This window comes from Myotis yumanensis, unplaced genomic scaffold, assembly GCF_028538775.1.
Source record: "Myotis yumanensis isolate MYYU_CA2020_CCGP unplaced genomic scaffold, mMyoYum1.0.hap1 SCAF_3, whole genome shotgun sequence".
NCBI lineage: Eukaryota > Metazoa > Chordata > Mammalia > Chiroptera > Vespertilionidae > Myotis > Myotis yumanensis.
Window position 1 is genome coordinate 172,282,311 of NW_027223754.1, and position 16,344 is coordinate 172,298,654.

At 37.3% G+C, this 16,344-nt stretch overlaps 1 protein-coding gene across 5 annotated transcripts in view; it reads right to left on the reverse strand.

Annotated features, from left to right (window-relative positions):
• Nucleotides 1-16,344, reverse strand: part of CNTN1 (contactin 1) — a 287,008-nt gene that overhangs the window by 162,597 nt on the left and 108,067 nt on the right. The window lies entirely within an intron of this gene.

Genomic DNA, 16,344 nt, shown 5'->3' on the forward strand with positions numbered 1-16,344 from the left:
TTCTAGTCTTTATTTATATATAACATTTTCTCTGAATTATTCACTAATATATTTTTAATATAATTTTGTTGATTGCAGAGAGGAAGGGAGTGGGAGAGAGAGACAGAAACATCAATGATGAGAGAGAATCATTAATTGGTTGTCTCCTGCACGCCGCCTACTGGGGCATGAGCCCTGGCCTGGAATTGAACCATTATCTGGTTCATAGGTAGAGACTTAACCACTGAGACACACAGGCTGGGCTATGTCCTAAGATATTTTGGAAATTAGATTTAAGCTATCATTTTTCTAATGCAGGTGAATTTTGGGCTATTTGTATACTCCCTGGACTATTAATTTGGCGAATTAACATAATTGATTTTATCTCTAAATACTACCACATTGGGAATTATATTTAGCCATATGAATTTTGGGATGACACAAACACTCAGTCTATAGCAGATAGCCTGTCACACTTAAGCGGGAAATGGAAAGGTTTAGAAAATATAACTTCTAAATATGACTTCACAATAATATTGTTTAAAAAATATTTTGGTAAGGATGCTTACCAAAATAATTAGGAGGCTCGTAAGTAAGACATTACTTTGAGAGAAAGTTGGGATAAATAACTTTTAAAGTTCTTTCAAGTGATAATAATAAGATACACTCTGTAATCCTATTTAACAGCCTGGATCATAAGCTCTGCTTTGAAACCTTACACACAGACCCAAAGAGAGGGGGAATATCCAGAGGGGAACAGAGACCCAGAAAGAGAGAGAGGCTCTAAGACAGGGCGAGCTGGGAATTGGAGTCCAGGACAGGACTCCACCTTTCCTGTGACAAGGACTTTCACCTTTCCCCACAGTTGTTTCCATGAGGAAACCTCTTACAAATTATAAATATCTGTTCCAATTAAAATGTTAATGGCTTCTGTATAAGAAATAGTATTGAAATGGTCACTTAGTTCTAATAAATAAAAACTCTCCAATGGATATAATTATTTTGATTTATTGTGTTAAAGGTCTTATGTACTGGGAGAAAGAAATTACATTAGAAAGAAAAACAAAAATAAAGAAAGAGAAACCGTAATCTCAAGAAAGAATAGAATAAAAAAATGTTAAGTGTAACTTCTAGTTATTACAACTTTTAATTTCTCAAAGCAAATAATTTTCCAATAGTTTTTAATAAAGGCAACACCACAAATTACAACAGGTTCCATAATAAGTAATGTCCAAAGCTAAGATGCAATCCAATGGTATTTCCATTCATACAAAAGCAAACACAAAATTTACTCACATACTAATTTTGAAGTAGCCTGTGATTAATTAAAAATGTATATTGTAAACTCTAGGGTAAACAATACAAAATTAAGAAGTTGAAATAATTTTTTTTTTTAATATATTTTTATTGATCTTTTACAGAGAGGAAGGGAGAGAGATAGAGAGTTAGAAACATCGATGAGAGAGAAACATCGACCAGCTGCCTCCTGCACATCTCCCACTGGGGATGTGCCCGCAACCCAGGTACATGCCCTTGACCGGAATCGAACCTGGGACCTTTCAGTCCGCAGGCCGACGCTCTATCCACTGAGCCAAACCGGTTTCGGCAAGAAGTTGAAATAATTTTTAAAGAATGTTAAGCTCCTGAGAACAAAACTTTTTTTCAGGTTTATATCCTGACAAGGGAACTGGCTATTTAGTATATATAAAGCTGAATTGTCTTTCTTAAATTCAGTTAGGTTTCAAAGTCAAATTTCTGGGCAATTTAGGGAGTTTGAAAATAAAATAATGTAGAGTGTTACTGGACAATAGCAGGCCCAGAACTAAAATCTACCATGTAAGACAGTGGATGATCTATTTCAAGGAAAATATGAAAAGAGTTGGAAAAGTTCCAGAAAGGAGAAATTAAAGTGATAATGATATTAATGGATTTTTCAGTGATGTAGGCTATAAAAAGCACTCCACTTTTGAATGTTAAAAGCACAAAGTTGTGAGTGGTGAATTATTTGATCTACGTAAAATGAAAACACTGGCACTGGTGAAAACTTATTAAAACTTGAATCTGGTAGTTTTATGATACAGTGGTAGGATAAGAATAAGTTAATTAAATGATGTCATATATCTGTATCCTTCACTCCTGTGGTACATGGAATTTTAAAATGACCTCAAGATTTTGCCCCCTGGTGTAAATTTCCTGGAAATTATCCCCTTACATGTGGGTACCAGCTGTGAAATGATAGGATATCACTCTTGTCAATAGGGGTTACCTTATCTAGGTAAAGGTGAAAAGATACTGCAAATCTAATTAAAGGAATCCATTGGTTTTGAGTTAGTCAGAAGAGAAACTATCCTTCAAGAGACTATTAAGCAGGCAACAGTCCTTAAAAGAAGACTTGGTTCCTTCCTAGGAGAAAAATTCTCTGACTAGCCTTGAAGAAGCTGCCCTGTGAAGCCAGTGAGGGCCCTGTGAGAGGGGTGTGTGGCTTCTAGTTGCTGACAGCCAGCAACAACATAGGAACCTTAGTCCCACAAATACAAAGAATTGGATTCTACCAAGGACTAGAAGAGAACTCCAGCTCTAAGAAGGACCAGAGTTAGCTGAACTTGACTGAAACCTCATGAGAATGAGCCAAGGACCCAGTTAAGCTGTGCCCATAACTCCTGACTTACAAAATAAAGTATGTTTTAAGATGCTAAATTTGTGGTCGTTTGTGTGAAGAATAGAAATGTAATATCCACAACAACCATGAAAGACAGCCAAAAAAGAACAGGAAGCGCGTGCGCGCACACACACACACACACACACACACACACACACACACAGGTTAAGTGTTAGATTGGGGGCCTACCTAGAACTTTATGGTTCTGAGTTATCTCAGGAACTGAAAAGAACTTTATCAACAGAGCTCAGCCTTTTGTGCCTGAAACTCAACAGTGACAGACATTGAGATTTTAAAAAATAGATGCATAAGAATTTACTCATTGGGAATAATTTCATTCATCAACTTTGTATTATTTTGCATTCAGGCTTCAGGGTTCTGATTTGAAGTTTTCTACAGCAAGCAACTTCATTTTTCTACTGAAACAGTATCATTATTCTACCTCCTTTCTGAGACCACCTGTTTTCAGGTCATGCATTTTCTGTGAATGACTTGAAGACATAAGTAATTCTAGCCCCAGACCTGTTTCTCCATCAACTTTCCCTAAGGACTCACCAGGTATTTCTACTGTGAACAAACTTCTCTAAGCCATGGTTAATAAAAATAAATTGTATCGAGTTATTTCCCACTAAAAGGAATATTACTTCGCCACATTTTCTTCATTATTTTCTACAGCCTGACCAATCTTAGAATGAGTCATTGGGTGAACATGTTTGGAATACATGTTTGGTTTTTAAATTCTTTAGAAAAATTATGTACATTAATCATTAATTTTTGCCTCTCAAGCTACCCACCACATATACAACACAATATGTTATCTACATTTAACAGAATCATCTCTAAACCTCTAGGCTTTGTTGTGAATGCTTAATTTCAGCAGCCTACAAAACTTTGTCTATAACTTCTTTAATATAATTTTGAAAAAGCTATACAGTGCATTTTGTTTTGGAAGTTGACATCTAAATTCTGATTAAGATATGTGTAAATATTTTGAAAGAATATAATTTTCAGTGTATCATGGATTATATATTTGCTTTAAATATAAATTTGTAAAACCTTGGATATAGACTAGATGAAGTTTAGAATATTCCAGGACTTTGTCTCCTGGATCAAATATGGTGTCATTTTTTCTTATTTCCCAAGGTTACTTTCTTTGCCTTGATCTCAAGGGGCTTTTTCTCGGGAGATACATATTCTCAAAATATCTTTGGCTATGCTGCCTCTGGGTTCTTTCTAAAGTTCTTTTCCTTTCTTGACATACTCTGACAAGCCTTAGGGTATATTCCTCTTTTTGAGTATTCTTTTACTTTATCTTTTCAAGAGAAATTCAGAGAGCTACTTTTCTATTTTTTCAACCCTATTCTTAAAAAATAGAGACTTTGTTTTCTCAAATATCAGTTCCAGGTAGATGTTTATGTCAATAAGGCATAAGAATTCTCAACCAGAAATCTTCCAGAAACTGCTTTCTCTAAAACTAGGTCATCATCTGCTTCCAGCTGTCAGAAAAAGAAGAGCATAGAAGAGCACCTGTTGATGGTTTTTAATGCGACAGGCCTGGAAACTGTGCTCGTTGTTTCTGCTCACATTCCAATGGGGAGAGAGAGCATGGTCACATGGTCACATTTACTTTAAGGTGGCTGAGAAATGTGTAGGTGGGTGGCTAAAAAAAAGAATCATTTTGGCTGACAACTAAGTCTTCATTTAAATATTCAGTTACTTACTTAATTTATCCTTTGGTATATGTTACAAGAGCCTCAAATTAATCTAGAGAGAACTCTGGATTCCCCAACCTCATGCCCATCAAGTCTTTCATCCACTGAATGGCACCATGATCTTCCTGCTTGGCAGCCGTGCCCCACTCAAAATGTTTTAAAAAACTGCAGTCAGAATGATCTTTCTTAAATGCCAAACTCCAATCAAGTCACTTCTCTACTTAGTACAATGCAATGGCTTCTCTTTATTCTGTGCACCTTTCCAGTGACGTGCTACCACTACTGCCTTTTACCACCACTTCATGGAAACTGAGCTAGAAGACTTCCCAACCCTGCCTCTGGGCTCTTTCTCGAGTTTTTCTTTTTTCCTGACTCATCCTCACTCCCCCCCTCCAATCCTCCTCCTTTCACCATCTGCCCTTCTCCTAATTAGCTCCTGATCATCACTCAGCTTTTAATTCTGAAATCAATTATTTTAGAAAACATTTCTTGGCCCTCTGATTATGAGTTAGAAATCCTTTTATTGTATTCTCATAGCACATAACTTCAGATTCAGAAACATAAATTATAATAGAAGCTCAAAGATTTCACTTGCTTTTTTTGTGCTTTGGCTCCTCAAATCCTACTATTTTAAATGGTTAGATGTTTGCATGATAGATCGTCTATTGTTTCATTATTTATCCAACTTATTTCTGATTCAGGTTTGTTGACATATAAAGTTACAGTAATTCACATTTTTAAAAAAGAAGGCCAAATTTGTAAATTAGAAACATGACACAATGGGCTAAGAATAACTCCCAAATGATAAGCTCTATAGCAAAAAATACAAACAGAAAACCAAAAACCGTATACTATTGCTTACTATTAAAGCTCCAATGTCTAGCATAGTATCTCATATAGTAGTTAGTATTCAATAAATAGATGCTGAATGAATGAATGAATGAAACTAGGCCAAGACAATGAAAATAAAAGCTGCTTCTATTTCATTACTTGTTGGAAATAATTTTGATGTCATAGGTCTACTACAAAATGTGCCTTGAACTGAGCTCTCTTTACCACAAGGCTAAGTCCATTCAACAAGAATCCAGCATCAGCTCCCTGTTCTATATTTTAATTTGCCACCCAAAATGGAGCCATTGTTTATGTTTAAAAGAACATAATCCTTTAGGAATGCTATTCACAAGTCATGTGCTGCAAACTGATGTTTCAGTCAACAATGGATCGCATATACTATGGTGGTATATAGCACCATAAGATTATAATGAAACTGAAAAATTCCTATCGCCTAGTGACATCATAGCCATTGCCATGTCCCAGCACAATATACTATTAATATGTTTGTGTTATAAACAAACCCACTGTGCTACTAGTCATATACAACATAGCCCACACAATTTATAGTATCAGCCTATACCATCTAGTTTTGAGTAAGTGCACTCTAAATATCTACACAGCAACAAGATACCTTAAAGGCACACTTCTCAGAAGGTATCCGCATCATTAAGAGGCGCATGATGTGTCTCTGCTTTCCCCCTAACTCTTTGGGTCAGTTGTTCAGACAGTTGAATTTTGTTCAATCCTGACTTTCACTCTGCTCAAGTCCTGCCAGCTCTGGTAACAAAACCTGAGCAAGCTAAGGCAAGGATAGAAAAGTTTAGTGAAAAGTTCTAAAAGTCAGTTTTTACGTACACTTTTCCCCATCAAGTCAAAAAATTACTGGGGGGATATCACGAAATATAGGGTGATATTTATATTAAAACAATGGAGAAAAGACTGCAATAAATCAAGCTGTTATTAAGAAATTTCAGTAACTATTTATTGAAATCATTGAAAAACTGAGAGATATTAGATCAAATTTACTCAGAAAAAAACATATACTATGAGGATTATCTTCTTAAAAGGGGAAACAGAGCAACTTCAAAAAACCCCACAAATTTAGAAGGTTATGAACATTAATAAAGAAAAATTTGCTGGTAGTGTATGAGAATTATAAGAACAGAAATAGTGAAATAGTATTTGGATGTTTATCTAAAGTTCTCATATAAAAATAGAAAAATTCATTTTCGGGAGGAGGGAATTCAAAAATATATATATATTTTAAAAATAAGTTTGCTAAACATAGGAATGGAACACGAAAAAAGTGCCTTCTCAATTCTAACACACCATTTGTTTTATCAATTTAATTTCAGATTTTATAAAAATGTCACTGTGACATTAATTTTTGTGGTATCTTAATTTAAATAACATTAAAATGAGGAAAACATGCCATTTAAAATTGAAAACATACATAATGCTAAAAAGGCACATGTGATTTATAAAGTATTAACAAATATTGTTGCATATCCTATATAATAAAAGCATAATATGCAAATTGACGAAACTCAGGAACAACTGGGGGGGGGGGGTGCGGGGCCAGTGAGCAGATGGTGCCAGGCCAGCCAAGGCATGTGCCAGTGGGCAGAGGGAGCAGACAGCAATTGGGGGGAGGGCGGTATGGAGGGGCAATGTCGGGGGGTGGGGCTAGCTACTCCCCTCTGATGCTGTCCCCTGATTGGCCCACCAGTCACCTTCCACAGAGGGAGGCCAGACTGCAGTCAGACATCCCCTGATGGCTCCCTGACTGCAAGAGTGTGCAGGAAAGGCTGAAGGACCCCCCTGAGTGCATGCATTTTTGTGCACCGGGCCTCTAGCATAAAATATAGTCTAAGAAACCTGCTACAAAGCTTGAAAACCAAGCCACAGTTATACCACGTACTAGAAAGAGGAGTGGTCCCAACTGGAGTTGGCCTGGATTAAAAATTAGTATTACTGCTCATCCTAGTGAAATTTATGAAGCCAAGTCCTCTGAATGCGTTACCTCATCTATAAAATGGTAATAAAAATACCTTTCATACCAACCTTAAGATTAGCTGAGGTATTTTTATGGGAAGGTACAATATATATAATGATTTTGCTAACTAAAGTTTGGTTGAACAACAATGAACATGTAATTCTGTAGCAGAACTTACCCCAGAGATTCCAAAAAGTAAATGATTGAAAATCAGATTCAAGGGGCTCCCAAAATATCTATGTAACTTCCTTTTTGACTATTTAGATCACATAAAGTATTTACTCCTTTGTGAAATATGATTTCAAGCACATACACATGCATGCATATATATAAATGCAATTATTTATACATAGATATATAAATTGTATATAATTATATACAGGGTAGGACAAAAGTAGGTTTGCAATGGTTCACATGAAAATATGAGCATAATTAATAAATAATACAATAGTAAACTATTTTGTATGCTCACAACTACATATATGTGTGTGTGTGTGTGTATGTATACTCTTTTGATCTATGACTTTCACTCCCAGTGCACTGGAAAAAGCTGTAAGAATAAAAAGGAAAGAGAAAAGTGAAAAGAATTTATGTATGTAAACTAAGGACAGAGAGTCACCCCATGTCTAAGTCACCCCTGTGTTTTTATTAAAGTATTGTTTGATACTCCAGTCACATGGGAACTCTATCAATACCTTTGACTAAGACATTGATCTGAAGGGTCCCTCTTCCACCACTATCACATGTCGACTCAAATGGACTGGAAAAGGTTTTCATAGCAAATCAAGGACTCACTGCATGGTAATACAACCCCAATCAGAATTTCAGCAGGAATATTTACATTTTATGTCCTGAAGCCTGGAAATGATCTAGATGAATGATGTCTAGATGAATGATCTAGATGTCCTTGTTAAAGGCAATTTGATGAACAAAACTATTAACATTGAATTTACTTTATCATTCTTATGCCAAAACGTGGTGTTTTAAACATCAAAATGATAAAGAACACACTAGAGAATGGATAATTTATAACTGATCTAGATTTGGTGCAGTAATAATACAAACATGAGTAAATAGCCTCATACATCTTCCACTAAAAAAATACTCTCAAATATCTGCACCAACTATAATCTCACTGACAGCTAAAAAATACAAAAGCTATCTATACTGATTAATCTAGACATGCAACTTACTCAAGATGAGCTCATATGTTAATATCATCACTCTGGATAACTTGATTACATTAACTGATAGGAACTATAATAGATTCAGACTGTGTGTGCATCTTCTGAAAGATTTTTTTAATACAAAGAATGACCAAGGGATAGATTGGAGGCATTAATAATTCCATTTTGCTTTATGACACACAAAAGAAACAGAATTTTTAGGAACTATTTGCTCCTTTTACCACACTCCTGGGTAGTCCTGCAGGACATCAGGATGCATCTAATACAACAGTTGAAAACTATTAAATCGTAATTCAGGCTCCTGTCAAAAAAATCAAAAGAAAGAAAAAATAATCCTGGCCATGTCCTTAGAAACTTTAAGTGAAATGACTGCAAGCTGACAGTCTTTAGAAAACTATAAATACACATTTAGATTTATTATAAGTTGATTTCAAATGAAACAATATAGATATGTTTGCAAGGCAAATTATTAGGTACCTTTGTATGCAACACAGCATAATTTAAATAGAAATCTGCAGCAGCACTTACAATGCTAAGGATGTAAGCATTAAAAAATGTCACTTTACTATCATTATCTAAGAAGTTGGTTGGTAGGTCACCAATTCTTTATTGGATTCATATATATTTCCCACTAGTATAGTATTCTGTCTCCTGGGGGTGGGGGGGGGGGCGATAAATAGGCTCTTCATAATTTAAATTTGTTTTGCTTTGATTTATATGACTTGGCTTAGAAATTACTTAAAATTCATTATTTCAATAATACAAATCATCATTAGATATTAGACATTATTACAAAGGTATCTAAGAAGGTTGTTGGGATTCCATATTTCATGGAGATTGTCTCCCCAATAGACATTCTTCAGAGAGCCTGGCATAATATCTAGAACTAGTTAATTCTGTTTCCCCTGGAAAATCCCAACCAACATTATTCCTGGTATTTGTGGAACCAGAGGATAGATGGCTAGGTTGGATTGACACATACTTGTGAGTCAGTTTTGTAGGAAATGGTTCACAGGTTGAAAATGATTTTCAGTTGGCAATAAGCTTGTTCTGGGGGTCAATCATTAATGTAAATTTTATATTTGTTCATGTTTCACTTTCCCTGACTAATTTACCTTGCATATATATTAATCATACAAAATAAACATTTTAAATTAAGAGTGTAGTTTTGATTGTTGTTGTTAATGGTAAGTTTACTCTTTTGGTCTTCATACATTTTCTTTTAGAGGTGTGAAAGTTCTTAACAGTTGCATGGAACTTTTATCTTTACTTCACAAACAGTTGGAGAATTGGTGAGGCCAGATATTACTAACATGCATTTTAAAGATTAGTAACCTATATCTTAGAGAGATTAAGCCAATTATCTAAAATCTCAAAGAAATAAATCCAGGCTTTCTGGTTCTTAGTGCAGTGGGTTTATGCTACTTCAACAATAATATTTAATATTCCTCTAACTGTGCAGAGATGTTTTCTTTTGATATTTCATTACTTATTGCTTAGTAATATATAATCTAAATCTATCGCAAATTCTAAAACACCACAATAATATTTTTGGACATTTTGTCTGAAAAGTAATTCATGGAGAAAAAAGTGATTTTTCTCCTTTTTAACCATTCCCTACTGCTCTTTTCAGTAAGAAGAGCTGAGGCTCTGGGTTGCATTTGTACTACAAATCCAAGCTGCATAATTCAGTGCAGTACAATTTCAGTAGCAGTTTCATTCTTGAGAAAATCTAAGATGAAGTACCCTTTTCAGATAACAGACGTATGATACACACCCTTGAAAGGCGTTGAAAACAATAATAATTTAATTGGAAAGCCTCTTTCAAATATTCTCTCTTCAGTTTATTCCATCTGTATCTCTTTTAGAGAGAACTGGATGTGGTCAGATTAGTGTTTATCATAAATTCCAACATAGCATTTGAATGTCTTGAATCATAACAAGTGAGGGTCTAAAAAGAATGAAGACAAAACAAAACAAAATAAACAAGTGGGGGTCTAGATGCTAACTCATAAATTATATATATATATATATATATATATATATATATATATATATATACTTCCAAAGGAATTTGTGACAGCTTACATAGTCAATATAGCTTTTAAGATCTACACTAATAAAAGAGAAACATGGTAATTAGCGTACGACCGCTACCCTTCCCATTGGCTAATCAGCATATCCTTATGCAAATTAACTGTCAGCCAAGATGGCGGCCGGCAGCCAGGCAGCTGGAAGCGAACATGAGGCTTGCTTGCTCCAGGAACTGCAGACTGCAACCTAACTTGCCCGGCCTCTGAGTTGCAACTCTAAGCAACTATGTACTATGTTGCAAATAAGAAGCTGAAACCAGCTTTCAGCCAGCCGGGATCTCAGAGCTGAAGTTATACATTGTTTCGATTATAGAACAGGCAAACAAACCAGATACGAAGCCTCAGAGCTAGAGCCAGAGCTAAAGCTGGCCCAGAATAAAATAAAAAAAGAGAGAAAAAAGGAGCGGTTGGGAGCTTCAGTCAGCCTGAAAGCAGCCCTCAGCCCCTCACCCAGACTGGCCAGGCACCCCAGTGGGGACCCCCACCCTGAAGGGTGTGTGACCAGCTGCAAACAGCCATCATCCCCTCATCCAGGCTGGCCAGGCACCCCAGTGGGACACCCACCCTGATCCAGGACACCCTTCAGGGCAAACCAGCCAGCCCCCAGGCCTCTATCCTATATAGTAAAAGGGTAATATGCCTCCTAGCACCAGGATCAGCGTGACAGGGGGCAGCGCCCAAACCCCCTGATCACCCTGCAGCTCTGTTCGTGACAGGGGAAGGTGCCCCAACCGCCTGATGGGCCCTGCTCTGTGTGTGACAGGGTGCGGCGCCCCAACCCCCCTCCCCCCACGGGCCCTGCTCTGTGTGTGACGGGGTAGAGCCATAACCTCCCCATTGGCCCTGCCCTGAGTGTGACAGTGGCGGCGCTCCAGCCCCCTGATCGGCCTTGCTCTGTGTGTGACAGGGGGCGGTGCCCTAACTCCCCTAACGGCCCTACTCTGTGCGTGACAGGGGAGAGCTCCCCAACCCCCTGATAGGCCCTGCTCTGTGCATGACAGGGGGGAGCTCCCCAACCCCCTGATGGGCCCTGCTCTGTGTGTGACGGGGCAGCGCCCCAACCCCCTGATTGGCCCTGCTCTGTGCGTGACCGGGGGTGGCGCCGCAACCTCCCCATCAACCCTGCCTTGAGTGTGACAGGGGGCGGTGCCCCAATCCCCCAATTGGCCCCACAATGAGCGTGACTGAGGGTGGCATTGCAACCTCCTGATCCACCCTGCTCTGCATGACAGGGGGCGGCACCCCAACTCCCCAATTGGCCCTGCTCTGAGCCCGACCAGGGGCTGCACCTAGGGATTGGGCCTGCCCTCTGACACCCGGGAGCAGGCCTAAGCCAGCAGGTCGTTATCTCCTGAGGGGTCCCAGACTGCAAGAGGGCACAGGCCAGGCTGGGGGACCCCCCCCCCCACACACACCCCGAGTGCACAAATTTTTGTGCACCGGGCCTCTAGTAGTAATATAAAGGGAGATCCCAGTATGAGAGAAATCAAGTGAAATTTAGCTAAAAGCTGCCAATGCAAGGGAAGGGGAAAAAAAGGAAAGGCAACCAATTATATAGCTCATACCTAATAAAAGTAATAATAGTAACTGAATAAAATTATTTTTCCTAATTGGAACTAAGAGGAATTTTGACTTTACAGAAATATCACTGGGGAAAAATAATTTAACACTTGGAGTGCGGGAAACGAGTTAAGTCGGCTCGCGTGAATTGCGCGTACTCCGCGGGAGCCGTCTTTAACTCGGTTCATATAGATTTGCGGTGGAGTGCGGGAAACGTGTAAACTCGGGCCGATTGTAACTGCGTATTACCAAATATTTGTTTGTAATCCACCCTTTTGGTGCATGGAACAAAACCAAAAGACAGAGCCATCTTATATTTTGGCGGGAAATTCACCTGCACTCCAAGTGTTAAAATACAGTTATAAAAGAATATCCAACACATTTTTATATAATTCTGGTGTCAAATTGCAGCTCTGGGAATCCGGTCTATCTAGGTGTAAAGCTTACTATTCCCATGACAGCATAGGTGCAGAGCTGAGATGCGCTAGAGAAATAACTGACTGTTTAGTACATTAAGTCCACTGCTGTCTATTGAGGAATGTGCCTGTGGCATAACTAGTAAGATGAAATTCTAATTACTATCTACATTATAAATTCACTGTTTTTAAACTTTTCCCTAAAGATCTTTGAAAGTAATAAAATTCAAATAATTTGCAGTTCACATGCATAAATAGGCCACACGGTGTTTGAAAGTGACACAAATGGAAAGGAGTAACCATTAGTGAATTCAGGTTTTTTCCCCCTCTGGAAAAATAAATGTTAAAAAGAAAAGCATTGGCTGATTTTAATTACTTTACTACAGAAAATAAAAATAAAAAGCAGCTTTATGGGTTGATAATGCTTAGGAAGAAAGGAAATGAATACTTAAGTCTGCAGGGGACTTGATGGAAGCATTGGAGTTCTCAGTACTCTCACCCCTCACCCCTGCCCTTATTTTATTACTGGTAGATCTGCTTGTCCCTTCTACATCAATTGTCCGTATGAGTTTACCCTTTTTCTAATTTCCACTGCAATGTGATTGATAAAGCAATTTCTTTTAGCACCTATAAACTGAATATGTTCCACAGATTTGTTGCTGAATTTATTTTAGATCAGCCTCATCAGTCATCACATCATTGTTTTCCCAATTAACTTAATCTGTGTATAATGATTTTTACTATTAGTAAAATATCACTATGAAATGTTTAATTTCCATTCTGCCCATGTATTGTTGATACATTTCTTTATAGCCCAAACTTAATCACTCCATTCTTTAATCCTATATAATAAAAGGGTAATATGCAAATCGACCGAATGGCAGAACGACCAATCGCTATGACATGCACTGACCACCGGGGACAGATGCTCAACGCAGGAGCTGCCCCCTGGTGGTCAGTGCACTTCCATAGGGGGAGCACCTCTCAACCAGAACATGGGCTGATGCCTCCGCCCACTCCTTGGGGAGAGGCCTAAGCCATCAGTCGGACATCCCCCAAGGGCTCCCAGACTCCAAGAGGGCGCAGGCCAGGCTGAGGGGACCGCCCCCTTCCTGAGTGCATGAATTTCATGCACGGGGCCTCTAGTAAAATAATAAGTATATAGAAGGTTATATTTCTCTGTAATTTATCTCATGCAATTATGTAATAGACTATAAAGACTAAATGGTAAATGATTTTTAACTGACTAATGACATTTACATGACACATATATGACAAAAATTATTTAATAAGCAAAATTAAGATATTAGGTTTTAGAAGACATTTCAAAATACTTATTGTTACTCCAGTGATGGCATGTAAGTAAATATTCAAAACACTTTTTCATACTGCATAGTAAAAAGTACAAAATGAATAAATGTTGGTGTACCATTTCTCTCTTTAAATAGTGCTTTGTTCTGTTAATAAAACACTTATTGCTATGAAACACATGATGATATCTTCAGGCAAATTAAATTGTGATCTTCCTTTTTATTTTATCTAATTGTGAGGCAATGTGATCTTCAGAGTTTTTCTTCATTTAATATTTTTAACATAATGATACTTTGCTGGGATAATTTAACCCTAAATCATATATATATATATATATATATATATATATATATGGACATTGATATAGTCTCCACTTCAACTTTAACACATTACTCATATTTCTTCCTAAATTACAAGCCACTGAAATTTCTGTTTTTAATAATATAACCAAAGCATTAATTTTAAGCATATCAATGGACATGTGACTGGCTATTTTAAAGAAGGATTAAGTTTATACTGATGCTAAGTATGTCTCTACAGGTGCCCATTTCCTAATTAATGCTCATGAATGGATTCTTCCAACATTATATTTCTGTGGTTAAGATCTATGAATCTACGTGTTTGGAATCACAGAGGAATAATTCTCTTTCATTAAAGTTTTCTTTCTTAAGAATGTTTCTCAAAATGGATAATTTAGAGCAGCAAAAGCAATTCACTAAAGAACATTCTCCCTTAAACTAAAATGTTAATTACATAAAAACATTAAATCTGAATCCGGAATTCTACAATTAAAAATAATACTGCAATTTTTATATTATTATTAAATTTTTAACCTTATGTGCTTTGAAAGTTATTTTTCTATATACACATAGGTATTTAAGTGAGTCCATAAATAGTAAGTGTCAACCATCAGAAACTCAGTTTTCACATGTAAAAAATTAAGGAATTTTAATATGAACCCTTTCAACTCTAAGATTTATTTCATTCTTGATGAGGGGCTTGAGAGATAAATTCTAAATAATCTTCCTCTTAGATTACCAGGAACTTTTTCTTCAAGCCTGCAGGAAGCATTTATTCAAGGGCAATGTAAATAAAAGGAGGTCTTCACCAAAAGACACTAATATTTCCATAGCTGAGGACTCATCCTACTGAAGTAAAGAACAGGGAGAAAAATAATCATGCTTGTGATTTTTCTTACATTTAATAACTTAAAATATTATTGTGCCAAAGAATTTCCTTTTCTCCCACAATAATGATTAAAATTTGTCATTTATTAAAAAGCCAACAATATTTGACATTCATGCTCTCCTGCAAAGGTCTCATACAAATATACCTACATAAACATTTGGCCATGTTCTCTCTCTTCTAGATGAGTATGCTGGCACAAACACCCACTTTTCTCAATAGCTTTATTATTATTTATACTTAATTCTACTCTTTTTAAGAATTTCCAATGTATTTAATATCTTCAATAATTTAAAACAAAACAAAACAACGTACTATTTCAATTCATTTTAACAACAGGACACAATCCCAGACTTAATAAATCACATTCTTTTTGGCCTAGATCTCTGCTTATCCTACAGGTCATTTATTTCTAGCAATTTGTTTTATATAATTTGTCTTTTAGCTATATGTAGGTGACAGTAGGAAATATATTCATTGTTTTTTAGAAATACTTTCTTAACATTCCTATTATCTCATTGTCCATTTCATTGTAACTATTATGAATTAATTACATGAGTAAAAACATTATTATCATGTGCCCTGGCCAGGTGGCTAAGAAGGTTGGAGCATCATTCCATGCACCAAAAGGTTGCCGGTTTGATTCCCAATTAGGTCACATACTAGGTTGTGGGTTTGATTCCAGGAGGCTCTCCCTCCATTCATCTTTCTCTAAAAATAAATAAAAATATATCCTAGGTTAGGATTAAGAAACAACATTATCACCAAGACATTAATGAAAAATATTTACCAACTATTTACAATATATCAGACAATATGTTAAAGGCTAAGGATCTGGACATAAACAGAATAATAATTGCTCCCATGAAGTCTAAAAACAGGTTGAATGTTATAAAACTAGAGGTCTGCTGCATGAAAATTTGTGCACTCTAAGCAGGGGGGGGGGGGGTCCCTCAGCCCAGCCTGTGCCCTCTCACAGTCCGGGACCCCTCGGAGGATGTCCACCTGCCAGCTTAGGCCTGCTCCCTGGGGGATTGGGCCTGAGCTGGCAGTCAGACATCCCTCTGGCAGCCTGGGAGCCCTTGGGGGATGTCCAACTGATGGCTTAAGACATCCTTAAGCTGCAGTCGACATCCTTAGTGCTGCCAAAGAGGCAAGAGAGGCTCCTGCCACCGCCACTGCACTCGCAGCTGTCAACGGCTTGTGGCTGAGGAGAGCTCCCCCTGTGGAAGTGCACTGACCACCACGGGGCAGCTCCTGCATTGAGTGTTTGCCCCCTGGTGGTCAGTGTGCATTATAGTGACCGGTCGTTCCTGATTATTCCATCATAGGGTCAATTTGCATATTACCCTTTTAATAGGATAATTTAAAATATTTTATTGTCATTCCTCTATTCACATAGCTTCTAAGTA